The sequence below is a fragment of the Dendrobates tinctorius genome, unplaced genomic scaffold, assembly GCF_039654945.1.
Source record: "Dendrobates tinctorius isolate UK_male_01 unplaced genomic scaffold, ASM3965494v1 ptg000003l, whole genome shotgun sequence".
NCBI classification, from domain to species: domain Eukaryota; kingdom Metazoa; phylum Chordata; class Amphibia; order Anura; family Dendrobatidae; genus Dendrobates; species Dendrobates tinctorius.
In genome coordinates, this window is record NW_027361671.1 from 26,634,782 (window position 1) to 26,642,683 (window position 7,902).

Consider the following 7,902-nt stretch of genomic DNA (forward strand, 5'->3'; position numbering starts at 1 on the left):
AGGTATTTAAGGTGGCCACTTGCAAGTAGTTCTCCTATTTGATTCTCCTATGAAGAGTGGCATCATGGGCTCCTCAAAACAACTCTCAAATGATCGGAAAACAAAGATTATTCAACATAGCTTTTCAGGGGAAGGATACAAAAAGTTGTCTCAGAGATTTAACCTGTCAGTTTCCACTGTGAGGAACATAGTAAGGAAATGGAAGAACACAGGTACAGTTCTTGTTAAGCCCAGAAGTGGCAGGCCAAGAAAAATATCAGAAAGGCAGAGAAGAAGAATGGTGAGAACAGTCAAGGACAATCCACAGACCACCTCCAAAGACCTGCAGCATCATCTTGCTGCAGATGGTGTCACTGTGCATCGGTCAACAATACAGCTTGCTTTGCACAAGGAGAAGCTGTATGGGAGAGTGATGCGAAAGAAGCCGTTTCTGCAAGCACGCCACAAACAGAGTCGCCTGAGGTATGCAAAAGCACATTTGGGACAAGCCAGTTACATTTTGGAAGAAGGTCCTGTGGACTGATAAAACAAAGATTGAGTTGTTTGGTCATACAAAAAGGCGTTATGCATGGAGGCTAAAAAACACAGCATTCCAAGAAAAACACTTGCTTCCCACAGTAAAATTTGGTGGAGGTTCCATCATGCTTTGGGGCTGTGTGGCCAATGCCGGCACCAGGAATCTTGTTACAGTTGAGGGTCGCATGGATTCAACTCAGTATCAGCAGATTCTTGACAATAATGTGCAAGAATCAGTGACGAAGTTGAAGTTATCCAGGGGATGGATGTTTCAGAAAGACAATGATTCAAAACACCGCTCCAAATCTACTCAGGCATTCATGCAGAGGAACAATTACAATGTTCTGGAATAGCCATCCCAGTCCCCAGACCTGAATATCATTGAACATCTGTGGGATGATTTGAAGCGGCTGTCCATGCTCGGCGACAATCAAACTTAACTGAACTGGAATTGTTCTGTAAACAGGAATGGTCACAAATACCTTCATCCAGGATCCAGGAACTCATTAATAGCTACCTGAAGTGACTAGGGGCTGTTATTTTTGCAAAAGCAGGATCTACAAAATATTAATGTCACTTTTATGTTGAGGTGCCCATACTTTTGCACTGGTTTGTTTAAATGCAGATTGCACATTTTCTGTTAGTACAATAAACCTCATTTGAATCCAGAAATATAACTGAGTCCATCAGTTATTAGATATATGAAACTGAAATAGCTGTTGCAAAAACCAAAATTGTTATAAAGAAAAAAGGTTAACATTAACAGGGGTGCCCAAACTTTAACATATGACTGTATATCACAGTCACTTAGTAAATGGTGTCTTCTCTTGTTATGTATAGTGCCGTCCCTTTATTACAAAGTATCATCTCTTGTTATGAATAGCAACATTCCTTACATAGCGTATTCTGTTGTTATTTTTTTTATTCATAGCATCCTCTCTTTATCACAGGTATTATTAGAGTCCTCTCTTGTTAGAAATAAAAAGGTAATTTGAAGAAAAAGAACTCTTGGTATCCTAAAATTACAATCTTTATTTTGTCCTCATTAAAAAGTGCATGATATGGCGGCTGGCAAGAATCATGTTTTTGCTTTTTGACCATGTCACGGTCTTAATCCTAACATGGTATATGCAAACATCACTTTTAATTTAAATCCAAAAGCCACACTCCTTACTATGACATCATAAATACAAAAATACAAATTATACACATAAACAATATAAATTGAACAAAATAATAGAGTAACGAACTGTAAAAATGTATTCAAACAGACCCTCCACAGTTAGTAAGTATGCATTATATCCGTGCGGCAGCTCATACCAATGGAAAACCGAGTGTTAAATTTTAGTATCTAAAAGGCTTCTCTATTGCATCTCCACCCCACTTTGGTTTGTTAACCTTTTCCAATCTAAAGAAACAAAACCTATTTAAATTGCCATTGTGCTTTAGTTGCACGTAAGGAATTGACAGTTTTGTTTAACTGTATCTAATATATGTTCTGCTATTATACTGTGTGCAAAAAAATAATATAAACAGTATGTGTAGTATCGCAATTGACAAAGAAATTAATTTTAAATACAGTGCCACTATTGCCGGAGAAGGAGTTTATGTTGTCAATATAGTGGCACATGGTATATTACCCCCACACTTGAAAAATCCTTTTGGGGCAAGCCAGGTTTTATTTGTTTGATCATGATTAAAGTAACTTGGAGATAGAATACATCCCAGTGATCTGTTTTTTTTTGCATACACGTTTTATTCCTTGTTCAAGTGTCCTGATTTAAAATTTGTACATATTTTAACCCCTTGATGACCGCCAATACGTCTTTTTACTGACCTGAGATATAAGAGAATATTATCCCCGCACAGGTGACAATCCAGCAGCTATCGGCTGTACACTATAGCTGACAACTTGAAGTATCACAAACGATCAGTGTCGACACCATCCATATCTGTTTAACCCCTTTGTTGCTGCTGTCAAAAGTGTCTACATCAAATAAATGGTGGGGGCTTCTGCTTTAATCTAATTGCCACACCGAGATCATGATTGTGTGCTCCTGATGTTTGCCATAGCAGTTCATGGTCAAATAGCGGCCTCAGACTCTCCCGGCTATAGCAGTCAATGTTAGTGACATTTAGATGGTAAAAAAACACTTTCATTCCTGCTATACCACTCTGCATGAATTCCTGAAAATCACAGAAGTTTTGAATATGTTGGGGGGGGTTCTGTTTTTAAAATGGTATCACTTTTGGGGTTTTCCAATATATAGCACCCCCAAAGTTGCTTCAAAACTGGATAGGTGCCTCAAAAAAATAAACTTTGCAAATTTCCTTGAAAAACTGAAAAATTACTGCTACATTTTTAAACCTCCTAAAAAGGTTAACAAAATAAATTAGCACTTTAAAAATGGTGCTGATGTAAGGCAGACATGTGGGTAATGTTATTTATTAATGTTTTTGTGTGGTATGACCATCTGTAGTAGGCCGGGGTCACACTTGTGTGGTACCGGCAGGTACGCGGGATGCAGTGACGAGATGCGAGACTTTATGCTTTTGGTGATAACTTTCTATAAGTATAGATCAGGTGACTAGTCTAAGCAACCAAACGGGTAACAGGGATTGTCCTCGCAGGGACTCAACACAAGCAAACACGGATATAAATGAACACGACTACCCCGGCAACAGCCGGTCACTATAGGGCCGCGGTATGGCCGACTACGGGTCCTTAGTTATATAATGTCACTTATCCGTCCTGAAGTCTTTGGCGTCCTGGGTGATGGTTCTTCGGCGTAGCAGCCGCTGGGCCCAGCTGCTGAAGAACTGTCGAAGTATTCGAGTGTTCCGACACTCAGGCGAAGCAGGGGCACAACAGGCCCCGGAAGAGTTCTTGGACAGATGGGCCACAATCCCCGGACGGGGGTAAGCGGTCGCGAAGCGGGGTGGTGATTGACAAGCCACCGCGCCACCGGCACAGCCAGCGGCTGTAACAGGGAGTCCGTCGTGGGCAATGGCCCGACTCTTGCCACGGACTGGAGCGGGGAACTAGTGGCTGCCTTCTGCAGTGAACTGGCCACAGCTGCGGTCGGGAGCGGGGCGGTTGCGGGCGGTGAGGGGTAGGCCGCAGCCGTGGTCGGGAGCGGGGCGGTGAGGGGTAGGCCGCAACCGCGGGCTGGAGTGAGGCGGCAACAGCCGCGGGTGACCGCGGGCAGGCCGCAGCCGAGGGCTGGAGTGTGGCGGCAACGGCCGCAGATGACCGCGGTCAGGCCGCAGCCGCTGGCTGGAGTGTGGCGGCAACAGCCGCAGGTGTCCGCGGGCAGGCCGCGGGTTGAAGCGGAGCAGTGGTTCTCTGACGGCCAACTCGGCGCCGTCACCCTGCTGTCCAGTGTAAGTGTCCCTCTTGCTTCTGTCTTCCTCTCGGGCCTCTGTACATCGCTCTGGCTCTCACACACTCCCACGGTCTCCTGCTCCTTCTTCCCCGTTCTGCTGACTCACTGTGACTGGCGTTCTCCTCCCCTTTTATATCGGCTCCTCCCCCAGCCCATCTGTCAGTCTCAATGGTCCGGCCCTGAACTCTGTCCCCCGGAAACAACCTGTCCCGGAAACTAAATGACGGTCCCCTTGGTTCCGGCCCGGACACTCGACGGGGGCCCCTTCTCCCACACTCCCCCATCCTGTATGCTCGCCAGTCCTCTGGCGAATGCCTTAGTCGGCTTGAAGTGGTCTTTGGAGACGACAGTCCTTGTCGCCATACGAATTGGTCCTGTTCGAAACGTTCGGGGGGTTTGCCAGCTGTTGACCGCTCGGAGCGTCTGAGTTCAACTGTGGTGGAGCCTTCTGGGGTAGTGGAGGGTGGTGGACTGGTCGACTCTGGTGAGCTGAATGAGTCTACTGTCATGTCCCTACTTGGAGGGCCCGCTGATATAACTGGGAAGTCCTCTTCGTCATCTAGGTCCCAGACCTTTGGCGGAGGGTCGGGGACCTGAGGGATAGGCTCGGGTCGCGTGGGGTCGGTGGATGCACATGGACATAACATATTACGGTGCACGGTACGAGTGAGGGTTACGCCATCCTTCTCAGATTGTATTTCAAACACAGGTCCAACGGGGCTTACTCGGCGCAACACTCGATAGGGGTTTTCCTCCCACCGTGGGTCTAACTTGTTTTGGGGCCGCTGATCTAGGACGAGTACTCGATCTCCAGTTCGAAAGTCAGTGGGTGGAGGTAGCGCTCTCCCCCGGGTGCTCCAGGTCCTGAAGTTTTGTATGGACGATTCGGTGGAGGGTTTGTAGCCGGTGCCGGTGGTTTCAGACCCATGATGATACTCCGGTCCAAGGTTGGGGTTCTTCTGGGTTTAATTCCACTTCCGTGATTCCTTTGCCTTCTCGTCCAAATAGCAGCGAGTAGAGGGTGTACTTGGTCACCCGATGCACCCGGTTGTTATAAACCCACACCAGCTCAGGGACATACTCAGGCCAGTGGGCCTTTCGGTCACTCTCCAGGGTGCGCAACATTTGGATTAATGTCCGATTAATTCGCTCGCAGGCTCCATTTCCCTGCGGATGATAAGGAGTAGTTCTGGACTTGTCGATACCATAGAGTCGATGCAATTCTTCCATGACTTTTCCTAAGAAGCACGCTCCCTGGTCTGAGTGTATTCGTTGCGGGTAGCCGTATACTTGGATGAAGTTTTTACAAATTGCATAGGCGGATGACTCCGCAGTTTGGTCTCGGGTGGGGGTGACCACGGCGAACTTAGAGAAATGATCCACCATCACGATACAATGTTCATACCCCTGGTATGCGGGACCTAAGGTTAAATAGTCCACCGTTAGGAGCTCAAGGGGAGCTGAAGTCACTATTGTTTGCACCGGGGCTCGTTGTGTGGATGGTTTAGCAAGCTCACATGGGCGGCAGGTCCGGCAACCTTCTTCCACGGCAACGTGCAAGCGTGGATGGTAAATGATCTGTTGCAACCATTGCAATGTCTTTTGAGCACCAAAGTGAGCCCCCTTTTCATGGGCTTCCCTAGTCAGCTCGGCTAGTAGGGCTCCGGGCACGACCACCTGCCAGGTTGTAGCAGATGTCGTCCGTAACACTGCTTTACGGTACAATAGCCCTTTCTTGATGGCGAATTTTTCCCATTGGTGCAAAATCAACAACATGTCCTGAGTCAGAGTCTGTCTCTATGAATCAGTGGGCAGTTTGCCGGTGGTCACCCATCGATGCAGGAGCCCAATTTCTCCATCTTCCTGCTGATGTTGGATCCATTTGTCCCATGGTTGCTCCAGCATCCCCCGTGAGGGTCCTGAATGGGATGCCTCCTGTGTGCTCGCTGTACTCACGGCGTGGGTAAGGGCGAACGGCGTCTCTTCCCCTTCCAATTCGTCGTCCCGACTTTTCCCTGGAGTTGTATGCCGAATTCTGGAGAGGGCGTCAGCATGTACATTTTCGGCCCCTCTTTTATAGATGATCTTATAATTGAACTTGGCCATTCGAGCCACCCACCATTGCTCCAGGGCTCCCAACTTGGCATTTTCCAGATGGGCTAGCGGGTTGTTGTCCGTCCGCACTATACCTCGGAGCCCGCCAGGTACTCTGCGAACCGCTCTGTCATGGCCCACACTACCGCGAGGAGCTCGAGCTTAAAGGAGCAGTAATTGTCAGGGTTAGAGTTGAGCGACTTTTGGTTTTTTAGGGTCGAGTTTCGTTTCGTCCCGAAACACAAAACCCAATGTAAGTCAATGGGGAATAAAAGTCGGCAGTGAGAGGAAGACAGGAAACACACCTACAGTGCTCATTTGAATGCCAAAAGCATCAATTCTTCTTACTTAAGCTGGTCAACCTTAATTAACTTCATAATACAAGTTACGCACTGAAAAATGGGGGTTATTTGGCTAAAGTTGTGGGGGGGTAGGGCTGGCTCCAGGTTTTCATGTGCCCTGGGCGAAAGAGCGCCCCTTTAACACATACCACAACTCATCATGCTCCGATACGGCAGAGAAATAGCGGTATAGTGCAATGAAAAATACTTCACTTTTTACATCTCATGACGAGGCCCATCTATTTCTCCATACAGAATCATTGGTCCCATATAATGTTTGAAACAGTATATGATGAGCTCCACATAATGCTACAGTATATGTTGGTCCCCATGGATGAAGCTCCACTGTCTTATAGGCCCAAATAATGCTCCAAACATAATGGGCCCCATTTCTAATGCTCTAGTGTATAATGGGCCCTATAAATGCTGCTCCAGTGTCTGATGTCCACCTTTGGAATGTTCCAGTGTATGGTGGGCCCCATCTATCATTCTCCAGAGTATAGTGCTCCCCAAAAATTGCTGTCCCAACATTGAAAACAATCAAATAAGTCTCCTCACTAGGGAATCCCTGTACTAGTCTGGACTCCTCGTCGTCCCCATCTTCCATCTCACTTCACAGTATTTCAACCTTGCAAGTGCTGTGATCCTGAGCAAGCAGGGGGGGCCCACTCGTTGGCGACGGCACTGGCACAGGGCCCCTGATAGTACGGTGGTGTGTCTGATGGCGGGTGGGCCGAACCTGCACTTTCATCTGCAGCTTACTCTTTGTCACCGTGTAAGATGGAACTGTATATGGGAAGGGTAACCTGAGTTTCATCAGGGTCAGATTCAGGCCATGTAGCGTGCGAGAGGAATGTAGTGGTCTGGGTCAATGTACCAGCAGATTCATCGAGCAGTGGCTGGGCATCAGTGCACTTGTATCGCCCCCAGGAGTACGGTCGCCACAGTGGCATTACCTTCCTCCTAGGGAGTGTGATGTCATGCTTGGGAGCAACGAAGGATCTCTCTAGCAGGTTAACTGATTGGGCGGCGTTATTCCCACGAGTCATGACCCTCCAAACAGCGTTCATGAAGGCAAAGTGTTTGTTTTACGTGGGCAGTATGGTTGCAAAGCTGAACCTTAAAGGAATGTCCAGAAGGGCACCACCAGGAGTGGAGCCTACGGCGTAATTTGACTCAACACGGGCAACCTCAACCATGCCAGATACAGAACAGATGCACACATTGCAAGCTTAATTCCGTTAACGAACGAGACTCCGTCATGCCCCGCGGTCCGAGTCCGGCTTACTAGAGGGACACGTGAGGCTCTGGCACATGAGATTGGCCAATAACTGGTGAATCATGCGTTTATGGCTTAAAGGTGCAGATAACCCGCTGAACAACGTTAGTGATGGGGATCACTGATTACAATTATTACCCGCGAACGATGATTTCCCAGTAAGTGCAGGTCAACCGCAGTTCCGGAATTAGGCCTAACCATCATTCCTGAAAAAATGAAAAACTTATGTGTGCAAACCACAGGTGCTGTAGCTTGCTTAACAGCTCGCCAGCCGTTCTCACGCCCA